Source organism: Canis lupus, chromosome 4, assembly GCF_003254725.2.
Source record: "Canis lupus dingo isolate Sandy chromosome 4, ASM325472v2, whole genome shotgun sequence".
NCBI classification, from domain to species: domain Eukaryota; kingdom Metazoa; phylum Chordata; class Mammalia; order Carnivora; family Canidae; genus Canis; species Canis lupus.
Genome location: NC_064246.1, coordinates 71,678,533 through 71,692,770, shown reverse-complemented (window position 1 = coordinate 71,692,770; position 14,238 = coordinate 71,678,533). Strand labels below are relative to the sequence as shown.

Sequence of the window (14,238 nt, the reverse complement as noted above, 5' to 3'; positions counted from 1 at the left end):
ATACATCATACATAAATGCTCTGGTACCAAGTGAAGGTTTGTTTTGTCATGAAGTGATGTATGAACAAATTTTTTCACAGTAGTTATAAAAGAGACAATTGATGGGAAAATTGAGTCATCACTGGAACACAGTAAAATAGGCATGTGCTATAAGCAGGCAATAAATATTCATTAACTAGCTGATCTGAAGGTAGGTTAGAGGACTTGGGTAGGGGGATGTAATTAATTTGTTCCACAATAAAGAGGTTGTTTCATTCTGTATGATATTGTTTTAGCAAACATCTTAAAATTAATTTGAATTCTATTGGAACTTTTGTTTTGATATTTACTTAAAAATCACTTTTTTTGAGGTATAATTATATATCATAAAATTTATTATAGGTGTGCAATTCAATAATTGTTAGTAAACTTACAGAGTTGTGCATCCAGTAGTACCACAGTCTGATTTCCATCACCCTAAAATAAAGTCTCTTGCCCATTTGTGGTCACTCTTCATTTCCACCTCCAGCCTTAGGCAGCTGCTGATCTATCTTCTATCTCTATTGATTTGGTTTTTCTGGACATTTCATATAAATGGAATCATACAATATATGGTCTCTCGTATCTGGCCTCTTAGCATGTTTTTGAGGTTCATCTATGTTGTGGGACATATCTGTACTTTGTTCCCCCCCCTTTTTTTTTTAAAGATTTTATTTATTTATTCATGAGAGAGAGAGAGAGAGAGAGAGAGAGAGAGGGAGAGAGGCAGAGACACAGGCGGAGGGAGAAGCAAGCTCCATGCAGGGAGCCTGACGTGGGACTTGACCCCGGGTCTCCAGGATCAGGCCCTGGGCTGAAGACAGCACTAAACTGCTGAGCCACCTGGGCTGCCCCATGTTCCTTTTTTATGATCAAATAGTATTCCATTTTGTATTTATATATGTATTTATACACATGGCATTTTTTTTTGTCCATTTACCAGTTGGTGGGCACATTTGTGTTATTTCCACATTTTGGTTATTATGAATAATGCTGCTATGAACATTTGTGTACAAGTCTTGGAATGAGCATATGTTTCCATTTTCTTTCTTAGGTTGATAGTACCTAGATTGGGAATTGATATATCATATGGTAAATTTATGTTTAATATATTAGTAACCTGACAAACTGTTCTCCAGAGTGACTGCACCATTTATATTTGTACTAGCAGTATATAAGGATTCCAGTGTTTCTATATCATCACCATCATGTTACTCTCTTTTTGATGATAGTCATTCCTGTGGGTGTGGACAGGTTAGTGTTTAGTTTTAAAATTCATTGTGAATTTACAGTTTTATAAGACTTGTAAGGATAGGGACACTTGTCACATGTTTATATGCAGTTAAATGATAAAAATGATTTGTCATCACAAAATGATCTCTAATCTATTCTCCCATCAAAAGGAAGGTGTTATTACTCACATTTGAAAAATACTGACCTAAGACATTGAAAAAAGGTTCAATTGTGGAACAACCCTCAAAGTATGTAGAGTTTAAAAAGCACAGTAGAGTATATGTGTGTGTGTGTGTGTGTGTGTGTATATATATATATTTAAAGAATAGTATATAGTTTTTTTTAAAGCTTGGAAAAATATGTACTGTTTGCTTATATATGTATAAAATATTTCTGGAAATAACACTGGTTGTCTATAGGGAAAAACTGGTTATCTGGGAGACCAAGATGGGAGGGAAATGTGTTGTTACTTGTACAGTTTAAATCTTTTGAGTGTTAACTAACAGGTGTATATATTACTTATTTAATCCAGGAATAAATATTTTTATTTTGTTAAAGAACAAAGAAGATATCTTCTGTTTGCATAATAGTTTACGGAGTCTGGCTGACTTCTTTATATCAGTTAATTCTCATAACTGCCGTGAGTCATAGGTACATTTATTATCCCTATCTTACAGATGTGGAAATGGGGGGTTACAGAGATTAATTAATTAGCCTAAGGTCACAGAAAGTGATAGACCGAGGATTTGAATGCAGACATTCTAACTGTGGAGCATGTACCATTAATCATTGCGTTATACAAAAGCACGGAAGGAATTGAAACCATTTAGAATAAGTGCTATTAGAAAGGGTCAAGGGTGTGTGTATTTCCTTAATTCCTTTATTTGTAAGCCTTACATATGTCAATACTGTATTCACTGCCTGTGTGATATAACTCAAGTAATAATGTTTTGGCTTTCAGGGAAAGTTTTTTATTACTTTACAGCTGATATTTGTGCAGCATAATAGTTCATTTCACATAATTGCATGATAGATTAGTGATTTATTTAGGCATCTGTACTTTCTCTGTGTGCATTATCAATTAGTTTGAAAAAGAATGAAGATGGACAGAGATTCCCCTCGCAAACCTGGACCCATGATCTGTGTAAGAGTTGATGTGTAAGGAAGCAGAGTTACATAAATTTCAGTATTCATGTGATTGTGTCTCTTTATTTGATACGAGTTCATTAATTGAATTCAAGTTAATGACAACATATATTTGAACTTCTTATACTTATTAGTGAATTGTTAAACTTGCTTTATGACTTTATTATATATATTAATATGTTTCTAAGCTGCTAGATTTTGCAAATTTTAGAGTAACCATAAACCCATATATGACTTTTTCCCCCATGGACATCACTGATCAGTAGCATCTTTAATTGGGCTCTGCTTGAGATACAAGGTAGACTATCACATCCATCTATCCTCCTTCAGACTTGCATATAGCAAGCTTTTATTTATTTGTAACTAATCTTGGATATCACCAGTAAAAAGGAAAAAGCTGGAAAGTAAAATGCCTTTAGTTGTAATATTAGGTTGATAAAATTACAATCATTCTCATATGTCAGGATAGTCCTAAGCATGGATAAGACTTCTTGTGGTTTACTAACTGGAGCAAGGTTGTTGACCTGGTCTGTATGAAGATCAGATGAGGCTATGTATGTCAATAGAAAGCTTTAATAGGTGGTGAAAAGGTAGGTGGGAAAAAAGCACAATTAATATTCTCTGATAAACAGTATGTACCTGAATATATTTTCCTTTTCTCTTTGATATTTGCTTTGTAAAATTATATGATTTTTAAGGATTTTTTTAAACTTAATTTCCTGGGTTTCTGCTGCCTTCTGTAACTGTCATCAAGTTACATAATTTGTGAATTTTATCTTGTTAACTAAACATCAGTGAACTCTTGTACTGTGTCTCAACTTAAATGTCAGCTCCTCAAAAGAGCTCTTTCCTGAGCATCCCATCACAAAGTAGCTTCTCTCCATTGCCATTACTCTGTTCATTGCTCTGATTTATTTCCTTTACAGTAGTTAGCACTATCACACAATCTGTTTTTCACATTGTTTACTTGTATTCCAGTATGTGGAATAGTGCCAGGAAGATAATGGGAAGTTATTTTTTGCTAAATAAGTTGTAAATAGTAGAATATTCTCATATTTTTCTTAAAGAGTTTCTTGTAGGGGCGCCTGGGTGGTACAGTCAGTTAAGTTTCTGAGTCTTAGTTTTGACTCAGGACATGATCTCAGCTCAGGGTCGTGAGATTGAGCCTTGAGTTGGGAATCTCTACCTCTCTCCCTCTGATCCTCCTGCTTGTGGGCCACTCTCTCTCTCTCTCTCATATTTTTTTTTTAAAGTTTCTTGTTGTATAGAGTAAAAGACTATTTTCACCAAGTGTACCTACCTTTCATAAAGAGAGGAAGGATAAAGATTTCTTTTCCTGGAAGACCTAAACTCTTTGGCTTAAACCCTATCAGTTAAGGGTAAATAGGAACAGGCAGCTTTTGAAATCTATAGCTCTGCACTGTTGGTAATGCATTGAACATCAGGCTTTAGGCTGATCTGTTTACCTCTTTTTTTTTTTTTTTTAAAGATTTAATTCTATTTATTCATGAGAGACACACACAAAGAGAGAGAGGCAGAGACACAGGCAGAGGGAGAAGCAGACTCCATGCAGGGAGCCTGACGTGGGACTCAATCCCAGGTCTCCAGGATCACACCCCGGGCTAAAGGCAGCGCTAAACCGCTGAGCTCCGGGGCTGCCCTGTTTACCTCTTTTAAAAAACGAAAATAGGGCAGCCCGGGTGGCTCAGTGGTTTAGTGCCGCCTTCAGCTCAGGGCCTGATCCTGGAGACCTGGGATCGAGTCCCACGTCAGGCTCCCTGCATGGAGCTTGCTTCTCCCTCTGCCTGTGTCTCTGCCCCGCCCCCACCCCCCCATGAATACATACATAAAAAAATCTTGAAACAAAACAAAACAAAACAAAACAAAAAAACCCCCCAAAACAACAGCATGTATTCTTAAGGTAACTGGCTAATGAGTTTTATTGCATTTTATGATTTCTATTCATTGTGTATTAAAATTGATTGCCATTGAGCTATGATTTCCACTTTTGGAAATGGTGTTTGCATTTCTTGGCATATATGTGTTCATTCCTTTGGTTAAATAATTCAGAGTCAAAGAAAAATAATGCTTTTTTTCTAGTACTTTTCCCTTCCTAGATTAACCCTAGATTCAGAAATTAAAAAATTTCTGTTACTAGAAATTAGAATGTATGAATCAGTGCTCTAGCCATTGGGCATTATACACCATCTTCTCTGCTAATTCAGCTGAGCTTGTGTCATAACTGTCAATTTTAATGGAGTGAGGGGGAAACCTCACTACTTTCCCAGGCTTCCATTTAAGTGTTTTCCTTGCTTTCTTTTTCTGTAGCAGACTGATTTATGTAAAATTCAATTTATTAATTAAATATTACCATGGAGTGTGTGATGGGTAACAGTGTGGATTCTGGGTCATGTAAGTCTGAATTTGAATTCTGTCTTGGTCGGTTCATTTGCTGTGTGAGTAGGCATGTTATTTTATCACTTTGTTGGTTTCCTAGCCTACAAAATAGATTTAACTATCCATTTCTTCGGGTGTGATAATACTCCAATGCAGCCCAGTGTTGGGCACTTGGTTAAGCAGCATTCAGTGATATCAGTTCTTATTATCTTAGTAATTTAATGTGAAAGAATTTTAGTACAGATTAAAATTCTGAGGGTACAGATTCTCACAGGTTGATATCCCTCCTACCTTTCAAGTATTATTTCCTATTACTAAGTTTTCATTAGTAACATAAAATTGGATTGTACCTCTGTTTGGATAGTTGTTTAGGCTATTTTCTCTGCTGTTCTCCGTTCTTTAAGAGTACTGACTATCCAGTTTTGATTCTCTGTTTCTCTTTTCCATTTGCCTTTTCTTCTTTCAGACTCTTTATCTCTGTCTCCCCCACCTTTCCACCCCCCCATCTGTGAAAATCCCTTAAACCAACCTACTTTACTAAGTTCTTACTATAATTCAGTTCCTCATTGGTTTTAATGAACTTTTAAGTCATAGTTATTCAGCCATAATTTATTTACAGTAAAATTTATTCTTTTCAATTGTAGTTCTAGGAGTTCTGAGAAATGCATACAATCATACTACCAGCACCACAGTCAAGATAAAGAACATTTCATTATCCCCAAAGTTCCCTCCAGTCACTTTGTGGTTAGTCTCTTTTCCTGACAATGATCTGATTTTGTTGCTGCCTCTCTCTGTAGATTTTATCCTTTTCATTGCTGTGTAGTATTCCTCATATGAATACACTACAGGTTGTTTATCTGATCATTAGTTAGACATTTGGGTTGCTTCCGGGTTTTAGATATTTGAATGAAACTACTGTAAATATTTCTGTACAGGTCTTTTTTTTGATAAATGTTTTAATTTCCTTGACAAATAGAGTGAATTTGGAGTGAATTGTTGGCTTATATGCTATGTGAATATTAACTTTATAAGAAATTGCCAAGCTTTTCTGAAGTGTCTGTACCATTTTGCTTTCTAAGCTGCAAGGTATGAGTTTTAATTATTTTACATCCTTAGGTGTACTTGGTGGTATCAATACTTTAAAATTTAGCCATCGTTTTGGGTATGTAGTGATATGTAAATGGTTTTAATTTGAATTTCCATGATTAATGTGATGTTGAACATCTTTTTATGTCTTTCATTATATATGTCTTCTCTAGTGAGCTGTCCAAATCTTTTGCCCGTTTGAAAAATTGAGTTGTTCTTCTCAGGTTGGTTTATAAAGTTCTTTGTAAGATTTGTGTATCATAAAAATTTCCTCTCAGTCTGAAGCTTGCTTTTTATTTTCATAATAGTGTCTTTTGAAAAGCAGCCTTAATGTATTTTTACATATTGTTTTCTGTCCTTGCCTGTTTTCTGCTCTAAACCACGTGTTCTTGAAAGTTTTTTTAGATGGAAAGACACATTTAAATGTTTATTAAATAAAAAACATATTTAAAAAAATTCCCCTTTGTAATATATAACTTACATGTTTACATTTCAGTTACTAGGGAAAAATTTAGGAGGTTATATCTTGTGTATGGTGTACTCTGTGGGGGAAGAGAAGAACTTTCACTTTCTACTTTTCCATGACATGACAAACAGTATAATTACTGTTATAGTTAAAAGGATATTTTATGCTTAGGAAAACAAAAGACATAATAAAGAAAATTTAAAGACAAATTATAAACTAAAAATAAAAGTTGGAATACCTATTGAAAGTAATGGGCTGCTATCCATAATACATAGTTTCTGCAAATCAGTAAGGCAAGGGATATCTATAAATTAAAGCTGGTCAAAGGAAATGAATTAACAGGTAACAGCAGAATAAATATAACTGGCCAATAAATGTGAAAGTGGATACTTGACTTTACTAATGATAAAAGAAGGAAAAATTAAAATGCCAATGAGGTACTACTTGGGATTTTTTAAGATTGGCAAAGGAGAAAGAGATTCATGCTATCCAATATGGGGAGAAGGCAAAGATGGGATATCATTTACTAAACTTTTTTTTCTACAGAACAGTTTGATAATATCTATCAAGATGTAAAGTGTGGGGATCCCTGGGTGGCGCAGCGGTTTGGTGCCTGCCTTTGGCCCAGGGCGCGATCCTGGAGACCCGGGATCGAATCCCACATCGGGCTCCCGGTGCATGGAGCCTGCTTCTCCCTCTGCCTGTGTCTCTGCCTCTCTCTCTCTCTCTCTCTCTCTCTCCCTGTGACTATCATAAATTAAAAAAAAAAAAAAAAGAAAAAAGATGTAAAGTGTGAATTCTGATGCAAGATTTGGAGAAAAAAGCACTTTCATGCATTGTACCTATATTCCATAGGTACCATGCTCCTTATTCCTCCTGCCTCTACAGTTTCTTTACAATCCCTCCCTTAGGGTTTACTTCAGGCTTAAATCTCACTTAGAATTTTGCATCAGTCTCTTTATGGTTTTCCCCACTATTCATGGTAAATCCCTGTAACACCTTCCTGATGCATTTTGACTAAAACCCAAATGCCTTGCCATGATTTATAATGTTTCTTGTGATCTGGCCACTGCCTATTTCTTCCCTTTTCTTATTATGCTCTAGCAGAATGGCTGAGAGATTCTTACACGGTATGTACTTTGTTTTCTGCTTAGAATTCTCTTCCCTACTCACAAACATGTAGCTCCTTATGCTTAGACCTCCACTATTTCTTTTCCAGAGAGGCTCTCTAATAAAGTAGGTCCTTCTCATATGTGCTCCTTCAACATGTTTTATTCATTGTAAAATCCTGAGCTCCTGTTATTCCACTACTAGAATTAAGACTTGAGTTATTTTTAGCATCAGCATTATCATAAAGGAAACTCAGAACAAAGACTTAGGTTTTGTGAGTCATGCTCATTGGTTGGCTGTTTTTGGTCACATTCCTGTTATCCTCAGAAGACATGAATATATACTGTACAGGTTTTTTCATTTCTTGCCTTTTGGATTGACTATCCTATATAACATGGAACTTGACTGTGAAATCGTATAATGTCATGAAGCTATTAATCTATACTTGATTGAGTGATAGGGTAATTTTATCACATTTCTAAACAAGAATATGCATTTTAATGGAAGGGAAGAGGTATAGATTAGCTTTAGTAAAATTATGTATATATAGTCCTGAATAGAATTTTCTCTGGCTTCAATTTTGTTTGATAGATACAGTATTTTGTAAAGTTATTATTAGCTTGCTAACCTTTGGTTTGTTTAAGCTGATAAGTGATATATTCTTAATTTTGCACTGGAAATCTATTCATACATTTAAAGCTAAAATATTGAAGTAGCTAATGACTTATTTTGGCATGGAATAAATTAGTATTTTCTGATATTCCCATACAGAAAACTTTGATGGTTCTATTTCAGGCCTCTTGCCTTCTTGCCCTCTTTCTAGAACTAGATAATATCCATAGCATATCTGGAAGGTGGCATGCAAATCTGAAACTATATTTTCTGTAATTATTACTACCTTTCATTTTTCAGAATGTAGTAGTCACATTTGACACAGGACTTGAGTTTTTTGAGTGGGTCCAGAAAAGCAGTAATTATTATTACCTTTCATTTCTCAGAATGTAATGTAGTAGTCACATTTGACACGGGACTTGAGTTTTTTGAGTGGATCCAGAAAATTAGAAAGGATGTAAGGATGTTTCTCATGAGTATTTTGGTTAGTAGATAATTAAAACATGATAAACTTACTAACTTGACTTGTAATGAATTTGAATTACTCAACATATTCCATTTGAGTGTATTCATTATAGTTGGCTACCAAGATTTTATACCTGTCAAATAATCTTTTTTTTTCCCTGTCAAATAATCTTAAAGAGATCTTGGAAATAAAGAAGTAATAATGATAGCAACTACTCATTTCACTTACTGTGTCAGTTGTCTTTATGTATATTATTTTTAGTCCTCATCCCAAGCCTGTAAGTATTATTTCTCTAGTTTTTTTAGTGGAAGAAAGTAGGACTCAGCAAAGTTATACAGTTACATGAACTCTGTCTTAGGACCACTAGTCACAATTTTCCAAAGATGGGGAGACTGAGCCTAGTGAAGCTGAAGGGCCTGTTCATCATCACACAGCTACTTAGCAGCGGGGCGAAGACTTAGATCCCTGGCCTCCTGACTCACATTCCGGTGCACTTTTCACTACATCAGGACACGTTGGCTCCTGAGCCCCAAGTGACAGCCCCAAACAGCTGTGTTTATCTGTCTTGCATGTCCCAGCTTGTTTTGCTAGCCTAGCAAAAACTACTTAAAAGGATCCTCAATCTTCACCTTCCCATTCCCCTCCACTTACACTCATATACTCCCACTTGCCCCATGAATAACTTCACAGAAAGAATTGTGCAATGTCACTAAGCCTTCCTCTGGTGTCAGAGTTACTCCCTGAGAGAACATTCACTTCCTCATGACTCCAGTTTACTGTCAGATTGGCTTTCCCTCTTTTCTCTTTGATCGGAATCTTAGTTGTTTAGGCAGGAATTTGAGGAGCAGATGTTATACCCCTTGAAGAAGCCCTTTAATTCTCCTTAGTACTGTGTCTAATGACTCTTAATCCTGTCCTTTTAACTCTGTAGCTAGCAGAATTAAGAGCGAAGTGGGACAGGAATGGTGAGCTTGATGCTTAACTTTTCATTTTAATGTTGACAAAGAGAGCACATGAAAAACAGTGACACAGAGGGAAAACAACGAGTTTGCCTATACAGCTAAAGTAAGGTGACTATTAGTGTGGAATTGTTGAGATTTTGTATTTCCCTCCAAATGTAAATAGAGCAATTTCGTAGAGCACATAGCCAGAGAAATGGAGCCACTGACTGTTTTTACTATCTTGTCTTCTTAAATTTTGCTGTTCTTTAGATAGTTATTTCCAAAGAGAAATAAAAGTGATTCACCAGAAAAAAACAAAGTGATCTCTTATAGTACTAGATCTTTTATGGTTAGTGAAGAAAATTGACTTCTCCAAAATAAGAGCACTGTTAACAAAGATATATCAGGTGAACTACTTTGGTAGTTTAGCAGTCTGAACTATCTAATTATCAAAAATCTGATCTACTTTATATATACACATATATAGAAATGTGTCTATATGTGTATATATACACATTTGTGTATGAATGTATGTATAAACAAATTGGACTAAGCTGCCAATAATTTTCTCAGTTTCTATTGATCACTTGAAATTTAGTATATCAATCAGGGTAGAGATAAGTAGAGAGAAACAGCAATTTGAAAAAAGGGAAAGTTTATTAAAAAGAATTACTAAAAGAGGATTGGAGAAATGAGGGATTGGCTAATAAAAAACAGAGTAGCCTAAAGAATATAGGAATAAAGATAAAAGGAGCATCTATTACCCCTAGAATGGAGATAAAGCATTTGGGGTAGGCCTCCAGGACTGAGATCCAGACATGTGAGAGAAGGCATTGACTCATTAAATAATATTTATTGCTGTGCTTTGATGGCAGAGCTTTTCAGAAATTTGTCTCACCAGAGTCACTGTTACAGCACTGCCCGAGGGAGGTGTTAGGGAAGCTGCTGGATGTTGCTGACTACCAGGTACTCCAGGAGCCTAGCATTAGAGAAGCTGCACAAATTGCAGGAGCCAGGCACTAGAGAAGCCATGTGGGGTCCTGGAGCCCCCTGAGAGGAAGGAGCACACTAGCCTTAGTGGGGAAAGCCTCTTCCTTCTGCAGTGTCTCCCTAGCATCTTCTACCTTCAAAACTTCATGCCAAAGGGCAAAGGAAAAATATTCAAAGGGCCCAAATTCATTTTTGCAGAGCAGGCAGTGAAGGGTGAATTTGCAGCTGTGAGGCAATAAATGAACAACTGACACATTTGGTGAAACATAGAGTTTTATTTCTTATTATGGGTGCCTCCTTACGGACTTACCATTTAAACTTGGCATCCTGATATGAATTTTGCTAAGGACCTCGTTCTTCCCAGCAATTAAGGAAGGATGCCATAAGGCCAGAGAGACGTTTCTTTGTAGGAAGGAAGGGCCTGGGCAGTAGCCTTACGTTTGCTTTTTTAGGTTTCTTTTTCATGAGCATCTGGTTTAGGAGCTTCAATTTCTCATCTACCTTGACCCTTTGATCTGGGGCATTGTGGTGAAATTCCTCACACTGTCACACATTCTAACTTCAGAGCCCAGACTTTTGTTTGAATTATCTTTGCATTGGAATTAGTACTTTGAATCAGTACATTAAAAAAGGATTTTTGAAGAATAAATATTTCAAAAACTATTAGCTAGAATCTCAGCATTTTAGAAGAAATGTTAAGTATAAATTTTGAGCACTAGTTTCTAGTTAGCGGTTGTTGTGAAGAAAAGCACTTTCATTGGTTAGTAGCTGATTTGGATTTGGCAACCAGCCAGGAAAAACAGGCTTAGCCAGATACACTTAAATTTTGATTTTTTTTGGTGTATATTCCATTTCTAGAAGACAAAATTATTATTATTATTTTTAAAGATTTTATTTATTTATTCATGAGAGACACAGAGAGGCAGAGACAGATAGAGGAGAAGCAGGCTCCATGCAGGAAGCCCAACGTGGGACTCGATCCCGGGACTCCAGGATCACGCCCTGGGCCGAAGGCAGGCGCTAAACCACTGAGCCACCCAGGGATCCCCAGGTTTTCTTTCTTTTTTTTTTTTTTTCTTTTTTCTTTTGTTTTTAAAGAACATTTTAGTATTTCATTTTTCAGCTGTTTTATGGCCAATAAGAGTCTTCTGTTATTCTAGAACTGAGACTGTTTTATATCTATTTCATATTGTTAACACCTGCACTTGTTCAGTGCACTAACCACTAACCATGTGTACTTATTTAAATTTAAATTAAATAAAATTAGCAATTTAGTTCCTTAGTTGCACTAGCCATATTTCTAGTGCTTGACAGAAACATGTGGCCAGTGGTTACCATAATGGACAACACAGATGTAGAACATTTCCACCATTGCAGAAAGTTCTGTTGGGCAGTGCTGGTCCTGTAATATGCAGAATGGTGATAGTCTCATATATTGTAGTTGTTGATGTGACAGCTTTTCTTTGTCTCAGAAGGTAATTTTTTTTTTCCAAAGATTTTATTTATTTGACATAGAGTGCAAGTGATCATAAGCGGGAGGAGTGGCAGGCAGAGAGAGAGGGAGAAACCGGCTCTCCACTGAGCATGGAGCCCAATGCAGGCTTGATCCCAAGACTCTGGGATCATGACCTGAGCTGAAGGCAGATGCTTACCAGACTGGGCCACCCAGGAGCCCCTGGGATGGCAGCATTTTTCGTTTCATAGTCCCCATGATACATTTTGTAAGCCTTTAAATTTTAGGTGTTTGGTAGATACATAGTGGTATCTCATTGTATTTTCCTTTGAGTTTTCCTAATGAAAACATGTTTGGAAAAAAAATGTTTTTAAGGTTTTACTTTTGTCTTTGGCTTTCAGCAGTTTTACTATGATGTGCCTGCGTGTCATTTTTGCTACTTTATTGAGATTTATAGTACTTATTGAATTGAATCTCTGGGTCAGTCTTTTATCTTTTTTCCCCCAAAAATTTGGTGGTTAACCTCTTCACATCCTGCTTCTCTCTTTTTCTATTCTGCAATTCTAATGTGAGACTTTTTCACCATATGTCATATGTCATATGTGCCTTAAGTTTTTTTATGCATTTTCCATTTTTTGTCACCATGCTTCAGTCTAAAAATGATATTTTAACCATTAACTCTTTTTGTTTAGTTGTTTAGTATGTGTAAAAAACATACTAAGAAGTAGCCCATAGACTTCAGAGTGCAAAAAATGGTCTAGGGATAAAAAAAATGATTCTGTATAGCATAGGTCACATTATGTCATTCCTCAGCTCAAAGCACTCCGATGGGTTTCTTCTAATTTCTCTCCAACAGAACAAAAGCCAGTTTCTGTGGCTTACATGGCCCTCCTTGATCTGCATCATCCCACTTGCTGTATTGTGACCTCTCCAACTCCTGTTTATTTTGTTCACTCTTCAGTGGTTACTTTGGGGGAAATGCCAGATATGCTCTTGCTACAGGTCCTTTCTAGTAGCTATTGCTCCTTTTGGAATACTCTTCCTCATAATATCTTCATAGCCATAGCCTTCATAGCCTCCTTCACTTCATAGCCTACTCAATCACTTACTTCCTGACCACTTTACTTAAAATATTTATGCCTGTCCCCTTGATACACATTTTCTGCCCCCCAACTCAATTTTTTCCCACATACTTATTACAGTATTTTACTGTATTTTACTTTCTCATTAGTTTAGTATTGATTTTGGGAGTGGAGCACATCAGGCTTCTGTTACTGGGGAGTTGGACCTTTGGCAATAGTAGTTAGGTCACTTTTGGAGAGTTGCTGTTGGTCCAATGCATAACTTCCTTCCCCTTTTCCACTGCTATTTCATTTATAAGCCTATTGCATTAATGGTGACATGGATGATGACAAAAGCTAGCTAATGTCAACTGGCCAAGTCACTTTATCTGCATTGTTTAGTGCCTCTTTCAAAGTTGGTGTTGATGGGATACAAAGAGCCTCCTATCGGGTGTTCACTTTTTATATGCCTATCTACATGCATCTTTCCCACATCTCCTTTTCCCAATCTCTTGATCTTTTCTAGAGTTTATCTCACATCTTCTGGAGAGTGTGTTTCTCACCACTGTACTTGATTTTTTTGGTCACCTGATTCAGATAGCATGATGTCTTCTGGATCACAGACCAGCATGAATTTCTTCAGATTGTCCAGATGGTTCAGATCCCCTTGGACTGTGTTAAGATACAGGGCCAGAAAATTAACATGGCTCTGGCTCAGGCATGCACGTGTATGCTGCTATTGGTCTCCTATGAATGTCAACTGCTTTTGGTCTTGCTTCCTAATAGAGGTCAAAAAAGATGCTTTTCCAGATCAGTCACTGCATACCACTTACCTGACAGGCATCAATAACCCTGTCTTTATAGGCTGCCAGAGTGGCCCTCTGCCTTTTTCAGACTATAGATTTTAATTGGTAATTTTTCATCCTTAGCCTTTCATTGTCTTTATTCATTGCACTGACTACACCCGGTCATAGCTATCCAGTTCTATAGTGGTTTTAGTTCTTATTTTTCCTGTACCTCTCAAATGCCTGGAATAACCACATCAGCCACTATCTCTCCTTTCACAATGAACTTTTTAGCAGTTGCAGTTGTACTCCTGTAGCATGTCAGGGACTATGTACCCCCTGTGATGGGGTCCTTGTTGCTAGCCACTCTGTGATCTCATCGTGGAATTGACTTCATAGGACCACTTTTGGTACCCACTCTCTCAAGTCAGATTCCCCAGAAACATACTTTGAAACTCCAGGATTTGCATGCAG

The 14,238-nt window shown here is 36.6% G+C and overlaps 1 protein-coding gene across 4 annotated transcripts in view; it reads left to right on the top strand.

Annotated features, from left to right (window-relative positions):
- Positions 1-14,238, top strand: part of WDR70 (WD repeat domain 70) — a 310,102-nt gene that overhangs the window by 80,892 nt on the left and 214,972 nt on the right. The window lies entirely within an intron of this gene.